Source organism: Rhinolophus sinicus, chromosome 3, assembly GCF_057876585.1.
Source record: "Rhinolophus sinicus isolate RSI-liver-muscle chromosome 3, RSI-T2T, whole genome shotgun sequence".
Taxonomy (NCBI): domain Eukaryota; kingdom Metazoa; phylum Chordata; class Mammalia; order Chiroptera; family Rhinolophidae; genus Rhinolophus; species Rhinolophus sinicus.
The window spans coordinates 182,845,928-182,869,466 of NC_142503.1; the positions used below are offsets into that span (position 1 = coordinate 182,845,928).

General features: G+C 37.4%; 1 long non-coding RNA gene across 1 annotated transcript in view; it reads right to left on the minus strand.

The window, feature by feature from the left end:
* Positions 1-23,539, minus strand: part of LOC148758706 (uncharacterized) — a 135,326-nt gene that overhangs the window by 17,307 nt on the left and 94,480 nt on the right. The gene's annotated exons all lie outside the window — the stretch shown is intronic.

The window sequence follows — 23,539 nt, forward strand, 5'->3', positions numbered from 1 at the left end:
AACTGAAATGAATTCTGAAGAAAGAAGGCCAGGTTGGTAAGGAAGGAACAGATAATTATTTTAAGAGCTTAACAACATAGATAAGCTGGTGGAAAAGGGAAGGAGCACTCTGCAATTTGCTCACTACTTACCTTCTTTAGGACACTGGGAGCTTTTTATAGGCATTTCCAACACTGGGTTTACCAGACGGTCTTAGTCTTATTGACTACATTTAAGATAAAATCACTTTGAGGTGCCCTGAATATTTTGTTTCTTATAAACATTTATATATAATGGAAGTTTTTATTTGATCACTTACTTTTATTCTCTCTCTATCTCTTTCTCTGTCTCTATCTCTCCTTTGTCTCTCCCTTTGCATAAAGAGAATAGAGCCAATGTCTTTTTTCACTATGTTCTCAGTATCTAAAGAGAACCACAGCCCCTGAAAAAGGTTAACCTTTCATTGAAATAGTCCTTCATAGATTTTCGAACGTGAAAGAAAATTACAGAAAACAGTCCAGCCCCCCTGGGCATTGTGATTCGGACAGGGTGCCATCCCAAATATTTGCATGGGCTCTGAGTTGAATTTGAGTTGAATTGGTACAGTGTGGGTATATGGCAAAAGACTGGCCTGAAGAAAAAAGCAGAGAAAAAATCATGTATCAAAGATATGTGCAACATTTGTTTGCCAAGTTACCAAAGCATTGGCCTCTTGTACGGAGTAGAGACATCTGTGACCCTTTAACTTCAATTTTTGTATTCCCAGACCTAAGTCACTGTCCCTAAATTGATTTGTATTACTGGAGGGTAACTTTACATCATAAACAGTTCTATTGTTTGAATATTTAGGAACCTAAAACAATGCATTCAATATATGTTAAGGAAAGACTATTAAGACTTTTTTTTTTACCAGATTAATTCAGCATGTGCATAAACTTCACTCTTCAGAAGCAGCATGAAATAGTGTAAAGCACATGAATTGAAGAGCTACAGAGACCCTATTTTAGATTCTGCTCCACCACAGGCCATGTGACTATGGAAATAACAATAACTAATATTTACTGAGAATTTAGTATTTGCCAGGCACTGTTCTGAGCACCTCACATGTATCAAGCCATGCAGTCTACATAATAGCTCTGTGAATTAGATGATATTATTATGTTATTATGATTATGACTAATGTTGAAACAAACACAGAGTGGTCGAATGGCTGATTAGTGAAGAATCCAATATTTGGTGCTAGGTCTTTAGCCATGCTCTTAACCTCTACGCTATACCATTCCCCAGCATTATTTGATTTCTCTGTCTAAGTCCCAGCTTTCTAATCTGAGAGAATGGAAGGACTGTGATGTAGACTAAATACTACATAAAATAGCCTTAACTTTTAAATAGTGCTACTGTTAAGGGGACTTCTAATACTAGTCATAATGAAGTAATGTAGACTACATTTGTCTTTCTATCTTAAACAACAATATATCTGGAGGAAAAATGTGAAACAATGATATTCAAACATTTGACAACTGGCAACACAGGCCAGTGATCCTTGAGAGAACTAAAACAAAGTTAGCTCTATAATTGCCCCAGATTACTTCCTGGAGAGCTTCCAGACTACAGTGCAGAAAAAGGAAACCCAAATAGAACCAGAGGTCTTTCTGAATTAAGGAAACAGGGCTTGGAATTTAAGTCAGAATGAAGGAGACAGAGTTTGGAATTTGAGAAGATGAAAGCAACAGAATTTGTGGGGTAGAGTACAGTAGAGGAGGAAGTTGCACAGACAAAGACCCCCAGAGATCTGAAAAGGGAGAGTCCTTGAGTTTTTGGCTGATTACTGATGTGCATGTGTGTGAGAGGAAACTATCCAAGGCCAGGGAAGGAAGAAGGTGAACAATTCCTGAAGCTCCCACAGGGCTAAGAATAGTTATGTTACAACCAGACTGAGTGAAAAGAACTTCAATTACATGGGGAATTAGGTAAAGTCCTCAGTATGGCATTGCCTTAGAAGTGGGACTAAATTAGTTTTAGGCTAGAGGCTGACTTTAGGTCTGCCCTAATGAAACTTAAAAACAAGCCTCAGAAGGATCAGATAGATTCCGAGTAATTTAACTGCAACACAGAACAAAGTCAAACAGTAAAGTATAAAACAAAAGGCAGCACCCAAGTACATAAAATTCATAATGTTGGTATCCAGTCAAAAATGCAAATAAGTGGGAAACTATTTTTAGGAGAAAAATTAATTGGTAGAAATAGATCCAGATATAAAAAGATGACAGAATTAGTTAAAGAAGCTACCATAAATATGCTTAATATGTTCAAGAAGATGGGGTGGGGGAAAGATGAACATGATGAGGAGAGAAACGGAACATGCAAAAAAGAACAAAATCAAACTATCTCTAACATGAAAAATTCATTGGATGGGATTGACAACATATCAGATAATGCCAAGGGAAAAAAAAATATGTCAGTGAACTTGAAGACATAGCAAAGGAAAATATTTTAAAAAGTAAAAAAACTAACATATGAAGAAACTTAAGGGACTTTGGACTATATCAAGTGATAACACATGCAAAAAGGGGTGGAGGAGAAATGCTTGAAAAAAAATAGCAAGAATTTTCCAAATTTAATAAAAATTATAAACTCACAGATCCCAGAAGCTCAAAACACCCCAAGAAAAACAGACATGAAGAAAATCAGTTCAATTCAAATCTATTAAAATGGCTAATGACCAGTAATAAAGAGAAACTTTTAAAAACATTCAGTGAAAAAGATAGTACATATAAAAAACTGACGTAATGATTACAGCAGACTTCCTTTGACAAACTATGCATGTAAGAAGACGATGAGGTGATATCTTTAAAGTAGTGAAACAAAAACACTTTCAACCAATTATTCTATGCCCAGAAAAAAATATATATAAAAAAGAAAGGTTAATTAAAAACTTTTCTAGAGAAAATGTTTTAAGAATTGATGACTAGAATTTCTTCAAGCAGAAGGAAAATGATACAGATGGAAATTTGAATCCACACACAAAGACATGAAGACTATCAGAAGTGGCAATACGTCTGTAAATATATATATATATATTATACACAAAAAAATTTGTTATTAAAAAATCACTTTGAAAGATAATTCACTGTTTAAAATAAAATTAATAATAATGTAGTATGGACCTCATAATGTATGTAGAAGTAAAATGTATGATGACAATAACACAGGACAAGGGGATGGAAGAATACCAAAGTATTCTTTAGGTTCTTAAATACCGTGTTTCCCCCAAAATAAGACCGGGTCTTATATCGTATTTCCCCGAAAACAAGACAGGTATATACTAATTTTTGCTCCAAAAGACACATTAGGGCTTCTTGCCAGGGGATATCTTGTTTTTTCATGTACAACAATCTACATTTATTCAAATACAGTCATGTCATCTTCTTCTGGAATATGGTCATAACGTACTAAATGCGTCTGTTTGACTGACAATCTTAACTGGGTCTTATTTTGGGGGTAGGTCTTATTTTCGGGGAAACACGGTATATGTGTAGTGGTATAATATTTGAAGAAAGACCATGGTAAATTAAAGATGCATATTATAAATCATAGGAACAACCACTTAAAAAAAGTATAGCCAAAAAGTCAATAGTAGAGCTAAAATGGAATAATAAAACATTTAATTAATCCAATGAAAGTAGGAAAAAAGAACAAAGACTATAAAAGATAGAAACTGTTTTCTATAGTTACCTATAGAAAACAATACAACTATAGTTACCTATAGTTACCTATAGAAAACAATACAAAGATGGTTGATTTAAATCCAATCATATCAATAATTATATTAATTATAAATGGTCATAGTACTACCCTTTAGAAAAGGGGAAAAATACATTTAACTGGCCAAAAAACAGTGCTTCCATAAGAAAATTATATGAATGACATAATTATAAAATAAGTTTACTGAGGTATGGTGTTAACACTGATTTCCCTTTAAATCAAAGATAAACATGAAACATTATATTCACAGTCCCTCTCCCCTGAAGTAAGAACACACAAATAGAAAACTATTATGCAGAGATAAAGCTTGAGAGGATATACAAACTCTTAACAGTGATTAAGTCCAGGGAGAACTGTGGGGAGAGAAACGTGAACTGGAGCGAAGCGAAGAGGGAGCTTGTTAAATGCAGATATCTAACCAAGCCTCGTCATGAGTAATAGAGTCAGTAGATCTGGGATTAGATCTAGAAGTATGCGTCTCTAGCAGGCACCTACAAGTAATTAGGTTGGAGTAGTCCTTGAGTCACACTATGAAGACATTGATGACGGGAATATAAGTCTATGGTCAGATTGCCTGCGTTTGAATTTCAATTCCACCAATCACTAGCTTGGAACAAGTCACTTCATTTCAGTTTAGCTATGGGTAAATGGGAGTATTTGTATTAACTGAATCATTTCATTTAAAATATTTATCATGGTGCTTACCACATCAGTATCCATTAATGTTAACCAATTTTGTTATACATATTTCTGAAAAAATTGGGGTTTTATATAATGGTTTTATTGCATTACCTACTGCTATGACAAGCATATTGGAAGAGTAAGTCAAAAAGGAAAATCAATAATGTTGATTCTGTATTTATTTAAAATTTTGATATTGTGTTCACTATTAAATTTTTTGCATTAATTTTTATTTTTAATAATATTAAAAAATTGTGTGTATGTGTCTAGTGCCTCACTCTAGTCCCAGGCCTGTATCACTTGTATAACTAAAAAAGGTGGGGAAGAGGCATATTCCTCTGATTATGCAGCCCCACTGATCAAATATTGTGGAGATACAGGTATGTCTTCACCCTCTAAAAGAATGAGAGATATTAGTATCCTGAGAGTGAGGTGTTTTTTCACTCTTCAAAGCATTTCCTATACCTTCTTTCAAATACCCAGCTCTCCTAAAAGTATTAGGTTGGTGCAAAAGTAATTACAATGTAAAAGGTTAAAAAAAAAAAAATTGCAAAAAGCGCAATTACTTTTGCACCAACCTAATATTTCTAGAAAGAATTCAGTTCATTAACAGTTATTTGCACAACTTTTTATAAAAATATTACACCTGCAAAATGATCTCAAACAGGAATAGTAATATGGAAATACTCATGGGTGCTCAGTTTGTGTCAGGTATTGTTCTACACACTCCACATACTTCAAATGGTTTAACTTTCTCAGCAGTCCTACTAAATAGGTATCGCTTTTATCGATAAAAAAAACTGGGGTCCTTTAAGGTTACATGACTTTCCCAACACCACACAACTAGAAAGTGGCACAGTGAAGATTTAACACCAGGCCTTTTGATCTGGGTCCTCACTCTTAATCACCACACTATACGGCCTTTCACCCCCAAATTTAGGAAGCAGAGATCCAGGAAACCACAGGATGTCAGTAGGCAGCAAACACATCTGGTACATCTCAACTCAAGCTTTTTATATTCTCAGAGCTAAATGGCTGCCTCTATACTAATTAGGATCACAGGTGGGTAACCACATCAACAGCTGGTTCCACTGCCTAAATATTCAGGAATATAAAAGAACACACTTAGTGACTTATAGTTAAATTGGCTGTTCACTGGCAGAAAGAGACACGTGACAGACACACACACACACACACACACACACACACACACACACACACACACAGAGATCCTTGGAGTGTTCCTGGGGATTCATTCCACTTGTCAAGAGAGATTTGGGTAGAAAGCTAGAACACTTGGATCACTTCGGCACGTGCTACTTTTTTCTCATTATGATATCATTGCAGTCATGAAGGCCCCTGACAGCATGTCAATTTGGAAAATAGTATCTCTGTTGAAAGCTTGATGAGTACATCTTATTTTTAATGCAAACTAATTCCTGCTTTGCAGATAATCCTCTCTGAGTGATGTTTACATAAGATACACAGAAATGACAGGATAAAAATAGTTACTATGAAATTCTCTACAGGCTATAAACAGTTTTAACTTTTGGCAAAAGGACTTTATTATTTACATACTCGGACAAATATAGGTCACATTCTCCTCAGATTTTTAATGTTCCTCTGCAAATAACTGACATACAGAGTGTGTAAATATACCAACTGGACCCCTTCCTGTGTCTTAATTAAATTCTAGCCATCTTGCTCAGAGTCTTGTGTATTTGGTTTATCTTAGGATCATTATTAATATATGTCAATAATGTTGCAGTCAGATCTTGTCTTGCTGCCTTTTTAAAAAAACAAATACAGTTGGAGTGATTTATTTCCAATGATAGATAATGTCTCACTCCAAAATCTCAAGATTCTAATCCCCCACTGTTCAAAAGTCCATAAACTTCAAACATCATCAAACTCAAATGCTATAATCCTAGTAGAGAACGAGGTGGCAGATTCTGTAACTGAAGTAAGGAGCACACTGGTTTACATTAATACAGTTATTTCTCTGTCAAAGCCTCACAGCAAGAACAGAATCTCAGTTCAACATTTTTAGGCCAAATGAAGCATCATGTTTATAAATAAAGCCTTCAGTCCTTTTCCTCTCTTAGCAGTAAATTCTTTGCAACTCCTGGCATTTGCAGTACTAACATTTGTCTGATTTAGTTGCAGGACAAAGGCACTCTGTTATGGAAAAAGAAGCATTTCGGCACTCACCCATATCCCAAAACATTTCTAAAATGTAGGTGTCCTATGGGGTTTGTGGTAGGTGGAATAATGACTCCCAAATGTGTCCACGTCCTCATCCCTGGAACCTGTATATTACCTTACATGGCAAAGGGGACTTTGCAGATATGATTAAGGTTAAAGACCTCCACAGGGTGAAATTACTGTAGATTATGAGGTGGGTCCAATCTAATCACATGGGTATTTAAAATAGGAGATGCTTTCTCGACTGGGTTTAGAGTCAAAAAGAGAAATGTGAATACAGAAGAACAGCCAGAGAGAGGCAGTGCTGTTGGCTTTGAAGATGGATAAAGGGGCTGCAAATGACGGAACATGAACATTCTCTAGAAGCTGGAAAAGGCAAGAAAACAGATTGCCCCCCAGAGCTTCCAGAAAGGAACATAGTCCTGCCAACACCTTGATTTTGGTCCAGAGACACCTGTGTCACAATCCCAACCCACAGAACTGTTAGATAATAAATTGGTGTGTTTTAAGCCACTGAGTTTGTGGTAATTTCTCCCAGCAGCAATAGGAAACTAATACAAAATATTTTCAAGTTACTGGGCTACACAATCAACTTCCCAAGGAGCATCATTCCACCTTTACAACAGATATTTTTAGCATTTGTTCCTACCAAAGGAAATGTACCGTGATGGTTAATTTTATGTGTCAAATTGACTGGCCATGGGGTGCCCAGATTAAACATTATTTCTGGATGTGTCTGTGAGGGTGTTTCTGGATGAGATTAGCATTTGAATCAGGACATTGGTTAAGATGATGTGGGTGGGCAGCACCCCAATCCATTGAGGGCCTGAATAGAACAAAAGGCGGAGGAAGAAACAAGTTGCTCCTTTCACTTCCTGCCTGCCTGCTTCAGTTGGGACATCTCATCTTCTCTGGTCCTCAGGTTGGGACTAGACCATTAGGCTCCCCAGTTCCCAGGCCTTCAGACTCAGAATGAACGACACCATGGGCCCTCCTTGTCTCCAGCTTGTAGATGGCACATTGTGGGACTTCTCAGCCTCTTTCATCTTGTGAGCCAAGCCAATTCCTCATAGTAATAAATATATATCTATATCTATATACATATATCTCACTGGTTCTGTTCCTCCAGAGAGCCCTAATATATGAACTTTCTTCTCTACACACAACCATATATGCTATTAGTACATAAAGAGTTCATTACTCTTCTATTTTCCAGGAAATACACTAAAGGAGTGTTCTTAGGTACTGAAACCGAAACCACTGACATGCAGACCTCAAGCTTCAACAATTTCTCCTATATCTCTAAGACATAAGATCCCTAGAATTTCCTATTTAGCAACTTCTTATTTCTCTGAAATCTTGGGTTCACGACCAGGTTATGAGGAAAAGAGGCGTGGAGGGGGAGGAGAGGTAAGTGGCCCAGCCCTGGCTCCTAGGTGATTTGCTTAGAGCACTGGAGGTTCATACATACCTAGCAGGTCAATTTATCACTTATTCATTCCTTAGGCAAATATTGATCGTGCATCTAGAATGTTTCAGGCACTGTGCTAGGCGCTGAGTCTACATAGGTGAACATGACAGGCTGTGCTTCCATCCCAGAAGCTGGAATTTACAAAGTTCTTACAGAATAATGAGTGCTTACAGGACAGTGAAACCTCTTCAGCTCATGAGCACCTGTTTGGAACTTTTGCTGTCCAGTTATGACTTAGTAATTGTTGAGACTCGCTTCCCTCTCCAGGTGACTTCCAGCTTTGCATCTGAACTCATTCCTGACTAGCAAGCACAGAACCCCAAAGGCCCTACCACTTTATTCTGCTCTCAGCTCTGCCTTGTGCCCAAGCTCAGCAATAACTTTAACCTTGTTCTCAAATCTGAGTGTGCACAAGAGTTACCTGGAGTGCTTGTTTCGAGTATACATTCCCAGACTCCCATCAAGGTAATACGATTGGATGGGTGTGACATGAGATCTATGAGTTAGAATTTATAAACAAATACTCCAGGTAAAATCTGCTGAAATGACTGCAGACTACACTTTGAAAAACACTCATTGAACTGTTATATTTTTCATATCCATAAGACTAAAAATGTCGTTTTCTTTTTAAAAAATAATTTTTTATTTCTTCTGAATTTTTGCAATTTTTATTCACATTGAGGAAAAAAAATCACGCAAACTATAAGTCTCCCAACATTCTATTATACACTGTTAACATTTGGTACGTTTTCCTCCAATCTTTGGCCTGAGTGAATTAATAAATATTTGGAGTCATATATAAAGCTACGAGTCTTGCCAATTTTAAGGAAATATTATAAACAATTACCCATGTCATTAAATCCTTCAAAACTGGAATAGCTTTTCATTAGTCTTTTAGGTTGCTTAGTAAAGTTAATGAATTTTCTTTATGTAGATTATATACGTTTCACGATAACCTTATTTTTAGGTATTTTCCAGTTTTGTGACTATTAAGCATTTGTTTCTATTTATGTTTTCATGTTTTTAAATATGAGCATGTAGAAAATCCACTAATTCTACTAGTGGATTTAAGTTTACTAGTGGATTTACTAGTGGATTTAATCTACTAGTGGATCTAGTATTTAAGTTTTAAGAGAATACCATATTTCATTCTGTTGTTTGTTCTAATAATTTTCAGTTGATTCTTTTTAGCATTCTATATGATCTGCAAATAATAACTGTTCTCTCCTTTCTAATATTTATAATTCATTGATTTTTATCATGTTATTATGTCTGTTACAACTTTCAAACTAATACAAAATAATTTGTTATAATTGATCTAATTATTTTATTCCTGACTTTGACGTTATTCCAGTCTTCCACCAAACAATATCACTTTTTTTAGATTTCAGATGATAATTTTAGTATTTTTAAGTCAGTTTTCTCATATCATGGGTTAGTAAGACTTATTTTTAAGATAAGATGAGGTGCTGCATTTTACCAAATAATTCTTTTTCATCTACTAAGAAAACAATACTTTTCTTTTTACCAGGTTAGTCTACCTTAATAAAACAACTTGGGAAGATGTCCATCATGTTCTAAGCTCTGTTTCAGAGCATAGATTTATCTTTTCTTTGAAGTTTTAAACAAACTTGCCTTTAATATACTTTTAACATTGCGTTTCTGATAACGTCTTTTTATTGCCATGCATGTGAAAAATAGATTGACTAAGTATAAACTTCTGAAATCATATTTTCCCCTCAATATCAAAAGATTTTCTCCCAGTATTTAATATTGTGAAAGAGAAATGATAAATTCCTTGTTTCTTCTGCCTAAATATTTGCAGGAATTTTTTCAAAATTAAAATTGTTGTAGGTTAAGTCTAGATGCTATTTCTTTTACTTTTGCCTGAATTTGACTCATCTGAGGAAACTTTTTTCCTCTTTATAGTTTATTCTTATTTATCTGTCCTTTTTTCCTGATATTTCTAGGTTGAATAGCCTGGAACTATTCTTCACATTTTTTATATGTTTTCTCATAATTATTATTTAGATTTGTTCCATGAGTTTTGTGATCATTTCTCAAACATAGTTGAAGCTAGTCATAATAGTTTCAGTCATGAATTTTCAAGATTGCTTTCTATGTTTGTTATGGACGCTGTACTTTAACTAGGGATGTGATCTTGCTTCCTTAACTGAGGTGACTTTTCCTGTAAGATACCAACTTCAAATGGCTCCCTGCTTCATTCAAGAGTCTGTTACCATCAAGAACAAGCTATAAACAGCATACAGTAGCTCCAGGTACATGCCTCAGAAACTTGACTGACCAACTTCAAATGGCTCCCTGCTTCATTCAAGAGTCTGTTACCATCAAGAACAAGCTATAAACAGCATACAGTAGCTCCAGGTACATGCCTCAGACACTTGACTGAGATTGAGATTTGAATACCACTCCCTATACCTGCTGATTACCCCACACTTCAACTATCCCAAGTCCATGTTATTCCGAAGGAAGGGCCAACCAGCCTGTGGGTCCCCAAGAGCATAGAAAAGCCTACTTGGCCAACTCCCTTTAATACTTGCTTGCTCAATTAGTCTCTCCTTTATCATATGCTATACAAAAAAAATCTTTAATGTTTATTGCATTTAGACCTAATTTTCAGTTGTAATAAAAATTTTCTTATTATGACTCGTTGTCAAATGGGAATGTGAAATGGAATAAAGCAAACAAACAGACCATATCGTCATATGAAAAAAACACCATCATTCTTATAAAAATCTTAACACACAGACGGAAAAGAGAGGAGAGGATAAAAACAAAGCATTCAGGGGTGGCCGGTTAGTTCAGTTGGTTGGAGGATGGTGCTGGTAGCACCAATGTTGCTGGTTCTATCCCCACATGGGCCATTGTGAGCTGTGCCCTTCTTAAAAAACAAAACAAAAAACAGCAAAGCATTCAAAAGCTGGTGGACAACAGCAAATTGTCTAACATAAATATTATTGAAGTCCAAAAAGAAGAGAAAACAGATTATTAAACATCTTTAGAATTAATGGCTAACATTTTTTTTTAAAGTAATAAAGACAAGAAACTGCAGATCCAATAAATGAGATAATTCCACACTGGATAAATATGAAAAGACACACCTATACACATCATGATCAAACTGATGAAAAGCAAAGATAAAGAAAAAAATTCTGATAGCCAGAGACAAAAATAATATACATACAGAGGAACAATGATAGAAATTCTAGGAGATATTTTGTGAGAAATTGTGTAAGCCCAAAGACATTAGATTTACATAATTAAAGGCCAAAGGAACAAAAACAATAACAAAACAAAAATCAAGCAAACAAACAGAAATGTACTGACCCTGAATTTTGTACTCAAAAAAAAAAATGTTTTTCAGTAATGAAGGGAAAGTAAAGTCTTTTTCATATAAACCAAAGCTGAAATAACTAGTTGTCAGCAGATGTGTATTCAAAAAGTTTTTTAAAAAATATTTTTATTAAAAGAATGATGATACCCAGTCAGAAATTTGGATCTTACAAAGAAAAATTTAAAGGAACAGAAGTGTTTTTTTAAAAAGATGCTATATATGAAAGATACATTGTTCTTATTTTAATTGTTTAACAGTAATTAATTGACTAAAGCAAAAATAATGTCTTGGAGGATTTATAACCTATAGAAGTAAAATGCATGAAAATAATACCAAAAACTACGGGAGAAAGGAAATTAAAGTATATTGTGAAAAATTTCTTGCACTGCATATGAAATATGTAATACAATTTCCGTGTAGCCTATTATAAGTTAAAGATATATATTTAAACCCTAGAGCAATCTTTAAAAAAAAATTAAAAGAGATATAACTAATAACACCACAGGGAGAAAAAAATGTAATCAAAAGAAGGTGAAAAAGAAGAAAAGGGGAACTAAGAACAGATGGGGCAAATAGAAGAGAACTAGCAATATGGTAGATTCAATTCTAAGCATGTCAGTAATTACATTAAATATAGAGGTCTAAACACACCAATAAAAGGAAAGATTGTTAGATTGGATTCTTTTTTAAAAGCGAGACACAACTATATTCTGTCTATAAAATCCACTTTGCCTATAAAGACATAAAGAAGTAAATAGTAAAAAAAAGTTAGGAAAATATATACCATGCAGACACTAGTGAAAACCAAGATAGAGTGGCTATAATAATAGAAATACTTCAGCCCAAAGAATATTACGAGACATAAATAGGGACATTTCATAATGAAATAACAACCATAAATGTAATGGTATCCAAAAGCAGAGTTTCAAAATATATAAAACAAAGGAACTAAAAGAAAAAGGCAAATCCACAATTTTTATTGGATAGTTCCATGCTCTTCCCTTAGTAATTGATAAAACAGTAAACAGAAAATCAGTGAAGATATAGAAGACCTGAATAACATTATCATCCAGTTTTATTGGATTGATATTTATGGGATCCTCCATGTTAAAAAATAAAATCTATTTATTTTTTAGTCATGTGAAGCATTCACTATGATAGACTGTACAGTATTCTGGGCCCTAAAGTAAATCTTAAATTTAAATAATTAAAATCATACAAAATATAGTTTCTGATCATAATGCAATCAAACCATATCAATAACAAAGATATCTGAAAAAAGCCCAAATATTTAGAAATTATACAAAGTTGGTTCTTATTAGTCTCTCAAATTTATCCTTTTTCTCTTCAAACTTAAGTCTACTTTTGTGTTTCTCCTTCAGAGGACATCACCATCTTCCCATTTTCCAAGACATTGAACTTTTCTGCCCTTTTCTTTTCATAACCACCCCCTACCTCCTTTCCCAAACACTGACAAACCATTGACAAACCATGTGATTCTACCTCTGAAAAGTCTGTATTTCATGATCCCACTACACCCCCAGTTCAGGCCCCCCTTTTTTTTTCACCTTAGTCAGATTTATTTCTTCTAATAAGATAGTTTAGCATTTCAGAGTTTTGCATCCTGCACTCTTACAAACTTCAGTTATTAGCATCAGAAACACAAAAACATTACCAGACCTCAAAACACAATAACAAATAAAGCAACACATGATGCACAGTAAAAAATATAAAACCTAATAATGCTATCAGAAAATTAGACATGTTAACTCATATTAGCACAATTATTGCTGAGCAATAATTTATACTGTTTTTGTTGTTGTTTTTTCTTAGAAGAGCTGTATAATGCATATAAAATATACTATAAACAAGGTTGTTTTTGGATTGAGCCTTGTTTACTAGTTGCTTATTAGTTGTTTATAAACAAGGTTGTTTTTGGTATATTTTATATGCTCTATGCACAAGCAGAAGAACACAGGACGTGAGTTGGTGGTCACAATTGCTTGGACTTTCAAGATGGATCCTCACAGGGAGTGGTTACCACAGATGGCAATTTTTAAAATAGGCAGATTAAAAATACAGAATCAAGTGAGAGACTGGCCTTCTTTGGTCTTTGTTTTTGGGTAATAGAACTGAATGAAGAGATGTGCCATCAGGCAGAGAATGGAGTTCTAAAAATGTTACACCATCATCTACATGGTTTGACACTCTTCCTTTATCACAGATATTATCTTAGAGAATTCTTACAGAAATTCTTGGAAATAATGCTGCTGTTGTGTTGTCCAATTAGATCACTGAGTTTGCTGTTGGAGGTTATCTTATTTGTCTAAGGGGACTGAGTCATAAAAACTAACCACAGTGAACTGCAGGAGTGGAAAACCATCCCAGACTTTAACCTCTGTTTTTTTGGGCGAGTACATAAGGCAGATTCTAGATTTGATACAGCAGCAGCCAGGAAAATGAAATGCAGGCTCTGCTTGGCACCATTTGGGCCTCTGCAAACCAGACCAATAGCCTGCAGGCCTTGGGTCACCTGAAACCAGTGGAAAATGTCACTAGGATGCTTCTGAGTCTCAGCTCCCTTTCTCCCTGGTTGACCCTGGTTCCCTGGTGACAACCAGCACTGCCCAGACAGACAGCAATGATGATGACCAGATCACCTGTTGACACTGGAGCATTACACTGGCTTCACCTGACCTGTACTCTAGTGGACACATTCCACTTTGGAGAAAACACAACTACCAGAAGACAAAATGGAAGGCAGAACTATGGTCTTGCACTGAGAAGTAGATTTGGGTGACAGACCCCTCATTCATCGCAAATGCTCCCAAATGCAAAGGAGGCCCTGAAATTCTGCCCAGCTTTCCTCTGCGGTCTAATAAAGATCTGTTCTAGAGATAAAAAAAAATAGGACTTTAAAGCTCTGCCAGAGCCCTTTGCAGCACTATTTGCCCCAAGCAAAGGGACACGTTTTGGAGGCCAAGGTATGGGTAAGAGGCCCCCTGAGGAATGAATCTGAGCTCCCGACCGACCCCAGGAAAACCAGCAGAGATGCTGAGGCTGGAAATGTTGGTGATGGGCACAGAATGACAGTACCAACCTCGCTCCTTCATTGCAGATGGGAAAGGGGCTGTGGGACCTGGCTGTTGGAGCGCTGTACCCATCCCCCCAGCATGCAGGTTGGGGCCCTGCCTCTCTCCCAACCCCCCTCAGGCTGACAAGGAAATGACCCACCTCAGGACTAGGCTGTGTCTAAGGGTCCGTCCAGACACCCTCTCCTCTGCTGGACGTTGCCCACTGGCTGCAGGATGCGAGGACTGCCATACGGACCACCACTGAGACACTGCTCTCAGGCCCTTCTTAACTCACTCTGGCTATTCCATCAACCTTCAATCTTTCTCCTTTCATGCGTACCTTCAATCAAGTGTTATAACCAATGTTATCTGCCTAAAGCAGGTTTCCAATGAAATGTGGACAATGCACTGTCCAAAAAGTACTTCTGTGGCCAAAAATATTTGGAAAACATAGCATATTATATCCATCTCTTTCAGCTTTACAATGCGTATTGGCATATTAAGAGTTATTTGCATTACTGCAGTGAAAAAAATCTGTTTAACTTTGTTTAACGTAGCATGTCTCAGATTTGTTTGAAAATTAAGTTGGTGGTGTAAAGAATGTTCTTTAGTAAATATTGTCCTAAATCACAATCTAACTTCACAGTTCCCCTCCTTTAAAAAGTGGATGGTTCGGAACTGGTTATAAAATGACACCCAAGCTCTCGGCCTAGATGCAACGTCTTTTATATTCTGGCTTCAGCCTTCCCCTTTAGCCTGTGTTCCTTACATTCCCCATCCCCAGTCCACCAAACCCCCATGACTCAGCCACTCTGGACTAGTGTCCACAACTCAAAAATACCTTGTACTTACTCTCCTTGCTCTCTCGCCTTTGCTCTTTTACCGATCTTTCTATATCTAGCCCAAATACAGCACCATCTACGTTGCGGTTCCATTCATTTATTTCAGAAAACATTAATTCCATATCTACTAAGTACTTGACACTGCCGTCTAGTCCAAGGAAGCTCCAGTTGGAAATAACCTCTCTTTCCACAATAATCCAATAGCAAGCTTTGACTGTTACATTTCTGCATATATTGTATTTTGTATACATTAAAGCCTTTCTTGAAAGCTACTCCACAGACATCCTAGGCACCCACCTGCTAAAGTTTACATTTCCTGCTCTGTTTCCTGGACTACTCCTCTCCCAGATATCTGTATGGCTACTTCCTTACGTCTCTAAGGTCTTGACTCAAATAGGAACTTCTCAATGAGGCCTTCTCTCACCATTCTTTAATATTGTAGCTTCCCGTCTCCCTTTATTTTTATCTTACTTTTCTTCATGATACTTATGATACATTATAATGTAAATTACACATATTTGTATGTTGCAAACCCCATAATCACAGGTATTTTCATTGCACTTATTCACTGTTTTATGCTTAGTGTCCAGAAGAAGGCCCACCACTTAGTGAGTGCAATGGATAATTTTATGTGCCAATTTTACTGGCCCATGGAAACCATTAGTTTGGTCAAACGCCCATCTAGATGTCACTGCGAAGGTATTTTTTTAGATGAGATTATCATTTAAATTAGTAGACTTTGAGCAAAGCAGTTGACCCTCCACAGTGTGAATGGGCCTCATTCAATCAGTTGAAGGTCTTAAGAGAAAAAGATTGAGATTCCACCAAAGCAGAGGGAATCCTGCTCGCAGACTACATCTGAACTGCAGCATCCACTCTTCTCTGGGTTTCCAGCCTGCTGGCCAGCCCTGCCAATTTCAGACTTGCCAGGCCCCACAATCTTGTGAGCAAATTCCTTAAGTCTCTGTTGATAGATATTTGGAGATATTTCTCACTACATATGGATATAGATATAAGTTTAGATATTTATACCAATCTAGCTATGTCTATGTCTATATCTATCTATCTACCTACTCACCCATCTAGAAAGAGAGATACATCCTACTGGTTCTCTTTTTCTAGAGAACCTTGGCTAATATCGTAGGTACTCAGTAAATACTTGTTTTTAATAAATGATTTATTATTAATTATTTACAGATGCAATTCCTTTTCTAGACTCTAAGCTCCCTGAAGGGGCTACAACTTTAACGCTTATCTTTCTTTAACTTTATAATTATATTTCTGTCTGTTCTGTGCCTCACACCACTATTCATTCATTCATTCATTCATTCATTCATTCAACATACATTTGTTGATTACCTACCTAGTACCATGCATGGGGCCCATGCCACATATATGCATGTACTTCCCACCCCTCTGACTTTACTCTCTCACCGCTCTGCATTCACTTATTTAATTCCAACTATCCTTCAAGATTCAGTTCAAATACAACATCTTTCATAAATAACAAGCCATTCATCTATTCAGCAAACATTAATTAAATGTCTACTATGTATAAGTCCTGGGTTATGTTTATTGAATAAACATATGAACTCCTGAAAAGCTACCTGAAGAGAAAGGTAGCAAGATTAAAAGAAACATCCTCATTAAAGTTGAACTTGTTAGAGAGTCTATACATTAACAGTGTCACAAAATCCAAAAACAAATAGATCAATTGATTGGAATCACGTTAGTTATATCTGAAATGTAGTCACCAAACAGCCAAAGAACCATAGCACCAGAGCATTTAGCACAGAAAAGCAGCACATTCCTATGACATTTAAAGGTCAAATAAAGGTAGGCAGTGAGAAGTAGACAAGTTCAAATATGAGGACAGCCTGTTGGGGGTAATAAAGAAGGAAAAGGCAAGGGTTTTCAAAGGGACATCCGTTTTGCACCTCATCCATATTTTCATCGTCCATCCAAGGTGATTAGTTCAGGTGAAGTGTCAGCACTAGCGAGTTAAAGCTTTATGTATGAGGTGAAAACTAGTCTTCTTGGCTCTGCCTTTCGCACTGAAATGATTTATGAGAATAACAGAGATTGACAGATTAAAAAGGTCACTTGTCCAGTCAGCCTGCCACACCTCATCTTGTTTCCATGTCATAATAAACTTTACTTGCAGACCGTGTCTGACTTGCGTCCATATGCTTTGGATGCTCCAGGAGCTGAAAGGTCACTTTGGACCCGAGTGCTTCTCGGTCATGTGTGGGTGTTGCCCATCTCCCCTCACTTGCATATTTTTGTATTTAAAGCCACAGCAGGTAAATTTCCATCTCTTGTTCAGCCTGTCAGCCTGGGTCTGAATCATAAATTATGTTTTTCCATTTTACAGTCAGAAAAATCTCCTCTTTGACGATAATAAAATCAGTGGACCAGATTCTGCCCTTTGTTACTAATGTACAAATCCTGCTGAGGTCAGCAGAATTTAAGGGCATGCAACTTTGAGCAGAATGTATTCCAAATTTTTTTTTTTTTTCCTGCTGGATTTTTATTACCTGACATCTTTCTGATCACTCTAGATTGCACAATAAGGGAAGGGTGGCCCAGTTTGGGTAAAATAAAAAATGACCCAAACCACTGACCTAAATCTTGCCTTTGAAATTTAAAATTACATTTACTAGGAAGGAAAATAGTTTTTCGAGTGTGGGTGGTTTTCTTTTTCAAAACCCATTTTCAAATGTTGACCTCCTGAATATTATCATACCAGTGTGGACTGGAAAACAGAAGGGTAGGTAAACATTTTTTTTAAGCTTGGTGGGGGGAAGTCATCCTTTCTGAATTCATTATCTGCAAAGAAGCAGGAAATACCAAGAACTTTTTTTTCCCCCAAAGATTTCCTAGTCACATTGCCAGATTTGACTCCAAAAGAAAATTGTCCAATTTTGTGAAATATTAAGACTTTTTGTCTTCTTTTTCTTCAAAGGTGAACTCAGGTGGTGAAGAAGCAAAGGTAGGAAAGTTTTGCTTGGGGCAGGGATAAGCAATGGAGGTAAGGAAGTCTCCTCCTTTGTTCAAATAAAGGAGCCATATGTATAGTTGCCACACAGATGACAGCCCCTATGTTTTTACGTAATGACTCAAAGACGGCCCCACCATTAACCTCCCTGCTCTTTCCTTGTCCCTAGATGCCTACAGAAGTCAGTCTTTTAGCTAAGATGCCACCTCCGGAGCACTCTGTGAAATTACCTGGGATATAGGTCTCTAACCATACACCCAATTATTTATTAATTCCCTATCTGAGATTAAAGCCCTGACCAAATGGAACATGACACAGGCAAATTTTAGTGAGAGAGAGGAAGGAGCGATTCAATAATGGAGGAAGGAAAGATTCAGAGCAAAGCGCATTATGTTAACACTTATTCCACCATGTTGTCTTTCTTCGTATTCATAAGGTCCCTGACCTAAACTGATCTCCTTGAAATTGGGGTCTTGGCTGCATTTATTTTTGTTTCGCCAACACGTGGCACAGGGTCTGATAACATGGAAGGAGTTTAACGTAGTTCTTTGATTTGACAGTTCTGGACTTGAGTGCAAATTCTGCCAATTACAAGGTAAGTGACTTTTGGTAAGATATTACATCTCATTAAACCTAATCTCTAAAATGGGCATAGTAATTCCTTCCTCCATATATTCTTTTGAGGATTAAGTAAAATATAATTCTGAGTGCTTTTCACAATACTTGGCACAGAGTTTGCACTTAATAAAAACTATAATCATCATTGTTATTATACGTTCAAAAAGTTTCTTGAAGAAATGAGCGACTCAATCAATCTGTCAACTAATGAAGAATTATTAACAAGGGAGCAGCAGAATTATATGAGATGCTGGTCACTTGAAGATGCTCAAAGGTGGGGGTGGGGAGTGCCTACAGAAGGCATGAAGCAATTAACCTCAATCTTTCTTTGTTCTCAGTCCATTTTTAAAAACTCATCACAATTGGTGGGACATGTGAATAGAATAAAAGTCTCAAAGCAGCACTAAAATATCAATGATTTAGAAAAACTCTGTTTCACCACATCGACAGCATGCATTTGAGCCCCGGGTAGCTGTTTAAGTAAAACTGTGTCCTTCTCTCTTAAATTCTTATACAGCAAAGTGACCACATGTTCCAATAAGCATATACTCTTTCTTTCATGTTGACATGATGTTAATCGGGCCTCTGACCTCATTTTGATCACGATATACTTTGTGTTACAACACAAAAAGTAACATTTATTAAGAACTTACTAAGTCCTCATCTGTTTCTAAGTATTTTACATGAATCAATTGATTTAATCATCACAGGTCAAGGATGTAACTACCTGTGTGGAAATTACCATTATCATCTTCATTTTACAGATGAGGAAACTGAGGCACATGGACTTAATAATTTGGCAAAGGTCAAAGAGGTAGCAAGAGCTGTGGTGGATATTTGAACCGAGATGGGAAAACTCCAGAGATCTTACCACTATACCAGAGGCCCCACAGGATACACTTGCTCCAGCTACCTATTGCAGACACCATCATAGCAGTATCTGTGTATTACGTTGTAGCTAAATACATTTTTTCACATTGGTGGAAATATGGCTGTGTAACTGGGGAGACTCTGCACACACAGTGTGAGATCTGCTAGCAGAGGCAAATTCTGCTTCAATCACAAATATGCCAGGGGCCAGCATACCAAGCTGAGGAAGTGGGGCAAAATTGGTCACACTCTTCAGCATGTAATTTCCAAAAGCATGGCCTGTCATGAACTCTCACCACTAATCCCTGTTTCTACTGGGATGCAGTTGAGGGCCTCTTCAACAACCCACTTTCCAAATTTTCTTCCAATGGAGTAAACCTGCAAATAGCAACTGGGCAATGGTGAAGCAAAGCCAGAGCTCCCTAAAGCCTCCTAAGTAAACCTACAATTTACCAGGAATTCCTTTCTCATGATAATCTTTGCTTAAAATAAACACGAGCATGACAGTCACTGAAAGAAAGGGTAACAATCATTGGGAAATACAGAATCTTTCTTCCAGTTTGTGTTCTGGGCACCTGTTTACCTGTAAGTTTTGTCAATGCCATCACACACCAAGTTACTGCCCTCAGGAATTTTGCTCGCACATATTTTTAGATCTGTGCATGAGCTGGTTAATGGACCTCTCCATTTTGATTTGTTGCCCTTGATTATATCTAGATGTTAAGATTCAGCAGTAGCATCCATTTTCCATTTTCTGGACAATAGCAAGATTCAGGAACTCCTGTCTAACTGAAATTTTAAAAAACCATTGCAATCGTACACTGTATTGCATCCAAATAAAATGTTAGTTCTGTCCTAGAATAGGCAGATTGGATTACGTATTTATTAAAATTTGAAAAACAAGCCAAGGACTTTGGGGAACTCAATTTTCTTGCCCCCAGGATCTTTACCGTTGCAAGCCCCCTCTCTCCTCAGCTGGAAAAATCCCGGCCGGTAATGGAGAACTGGTAAACTCCTTTGAGAGCTTCAGTTGAAACGTTCTGAAATAGTCCTTAGAGGACTTTTCATTCTGCATATCTCCTTTCCCCTTTAGAGCTGTCCCTGCTGACTCACTCATCCTGTCCTCCATCTGTAACTCAGAAGAGACTGTGGTCTTTGAAAATGAGGAATGTCCCCACTTGGCAGATGAAGAGAATGGGCATCCGATTGGGTCTTCTCTACTCACGTGATCAGTATCCTAGAAAATTGTGCAGCGCAGATATAACCCATGTAAGGATTGGAGAGTGTGAATACAAAAATAATCCTCACCCTCAGATCCCACTTAGGTACACCGAGTACACTGAGAACAGTATTGCCAGTCGAATAAATGCTGTAGAACCCTATGATTGTCACTGAGCTTCAAATATGCTCATTCTGCAACCAAGGAGTGGTAACTGGTGAAGAGGAATGTCCACAGATGGCCACCTCTCTTACAGCTATAAGCCTTTAAAGAGAATCAGCTAGAAAATTGGCTGGGTAAATGAAGTCAGGGGAGGAGAGCATTAGTGCAAGTTACCATCACCTCTTACCTGGACAATTATAATACCTTTCCTGCCACTATTCTTGCCCACCCCAATTCTCTTCCTATTGACCAGGGTTATTTTTACAAATGCTATATCAGAACATAACCCTGCCCTACTTAAGATCTTCATTGGATTCCCACCACACAAAGAAAAAAAATGCAAATTCCTTAGCGTGGCCTACGAGGTGCTTTCTAAGCTGGCCCCTGCCTACCTCTGCAACCTCCTCTTCAGCCCTTGTCTCTTCTGTCATAGTTCCAACATACTTACGTCCTATAACTTCCTGAACCATGTCAAACTCTTTCCCAACTCAAAACACATACCCTTCCCTCTTCCTGGAGCACATCCCTCACTCATATTTCCCTCCTCATGGATGACTGCCTTCCCTCTGATTCTTCCCATAAATGGTGCCTTATTTTTCAGGCGTAAACTTTATTTTCCTCCTGAGACAGGCCTTCCTGTATTAACCTAGGCAGATCTCACCTATTCTTCCCTATCACAACACTTTATTTTTTTCGTTCATTTAGCAAATTTATCTGTGTACTTAGTATGTGCCAAGAACTGTTTTAAGCACTGTGGATATAAGAGTGAACAAAACAGACAAAAAAAAGGTGTGCCTTTGTGAAGCTAACATTTTAGTCAGAGAAGCGGACAACGACCAAAATAAATTAGTAAATGAGTAGAGAGAACAGTTAGCTATTCCATGTCATTTTAGACAGAAGGGTTAAGGAACATTTAATTGTGAGGGTGACATGTGAGAAAAGACAGGAAGGTGGGGGGACAAGCATGCAACCAGCCAAGGAGAGAGTGTTTCAGGCAGAGGGGACACTAGGTACAAAGGCCGTGAGCAGGAGGGTGCCTGGAGGTGTGAGGAAGGTAAGACGCTGGTGCTGCTGAAGTGGACTGAGGTGGGGACAGTGGTAAAAAATGAGGCTGAGAAGCAATGGTGAAGTCAGGTGGAATAGGACCTTGGGTGTCACCATCGGTTCTTTGGCTTTTGCGCTGACTGGAATGGGAAGTCCTTGGATGCTTTTGAGTGGAGGGTGATATGATCTGTCTTGCATTATAAATAGCTCACTCTGGCTGTTCCTTGGGGGAACAACTTGAAGAAAAGAGTTATGGAATCAATGTTAGTGTCCCTTCAAAATTCCTATGTTCAGGCCCTGACCCCAAAGTGTCTGTACTTGGAGACGGGGCCTATGAGAAGGTGATAGAGGTGATAGAGGTTAAATACGGTTAGAAGGGTGAGTCCCTAATCTGATGAGGCCAGTGCCCCTATGAGAAGACGAAGGGACATCAGAGCTCGGTCTACACACAAGCACCAAGGAAAGGCTATGTGAACACACACTGAAAAGGAACGCAAAAGCCGACCAGGCTGGCTCCCTGATCCTGGACTGCCAGCCTCCAGAACTGTGAGCAAATAGATTTCTGTTTTAAGCCACCCAGTCTATGGAGTTTTGGTTTTGCGGCTGGAGCTGCAATATATTTTTATTATTTATTTTTACCACAGGTGGGTGCAAGAATGGAAGACCCTGTTTCCTTCACAGCACTTAAGAGAATTTGTAATTATAAATAACTGCCACTGTGTATTTGTTTCAAATCTTCACTCAGCTGTGAGCTCCAAGAGGCTGGGCTCTGGGTCTCTCTCGTTCACCATTCTACCTCTGTACCTGGCAGGTCATGGATGTATAATCAGTCCTTGCTGAATGAGCAATTTGGTAAACTTAGAATTTCCCCTAAGAAGGGCCCATATATTTAAGACATTTGCTTTTAAATTGAAAACATTTTTTTGTTTGTTTCCCTAGAGACTTCTTTGAACTGATATTGCGATGCCTTATATTGATCAGCTTTCCTCTTTTGCGTTCTTTCATTCCACAACCATTTATTGAGCTCCTGCTATAAATGTGTCAGTGTGCCAGGGCTGGGATGCAAAGATAGTCCCTAGTTGTTTACTTCAAGTTGTTGAAAGATTTTTATGTTGGTATTATTTAACATCATACTAGTTAATAAGAGTTTGATACACACACACACACACACACACACACACACTCAAAAATTGAACATATTTTTACCAAAGTCAAGTATCTTTAATTTCTGAGACTACTTTGCAATCCTCTACTAG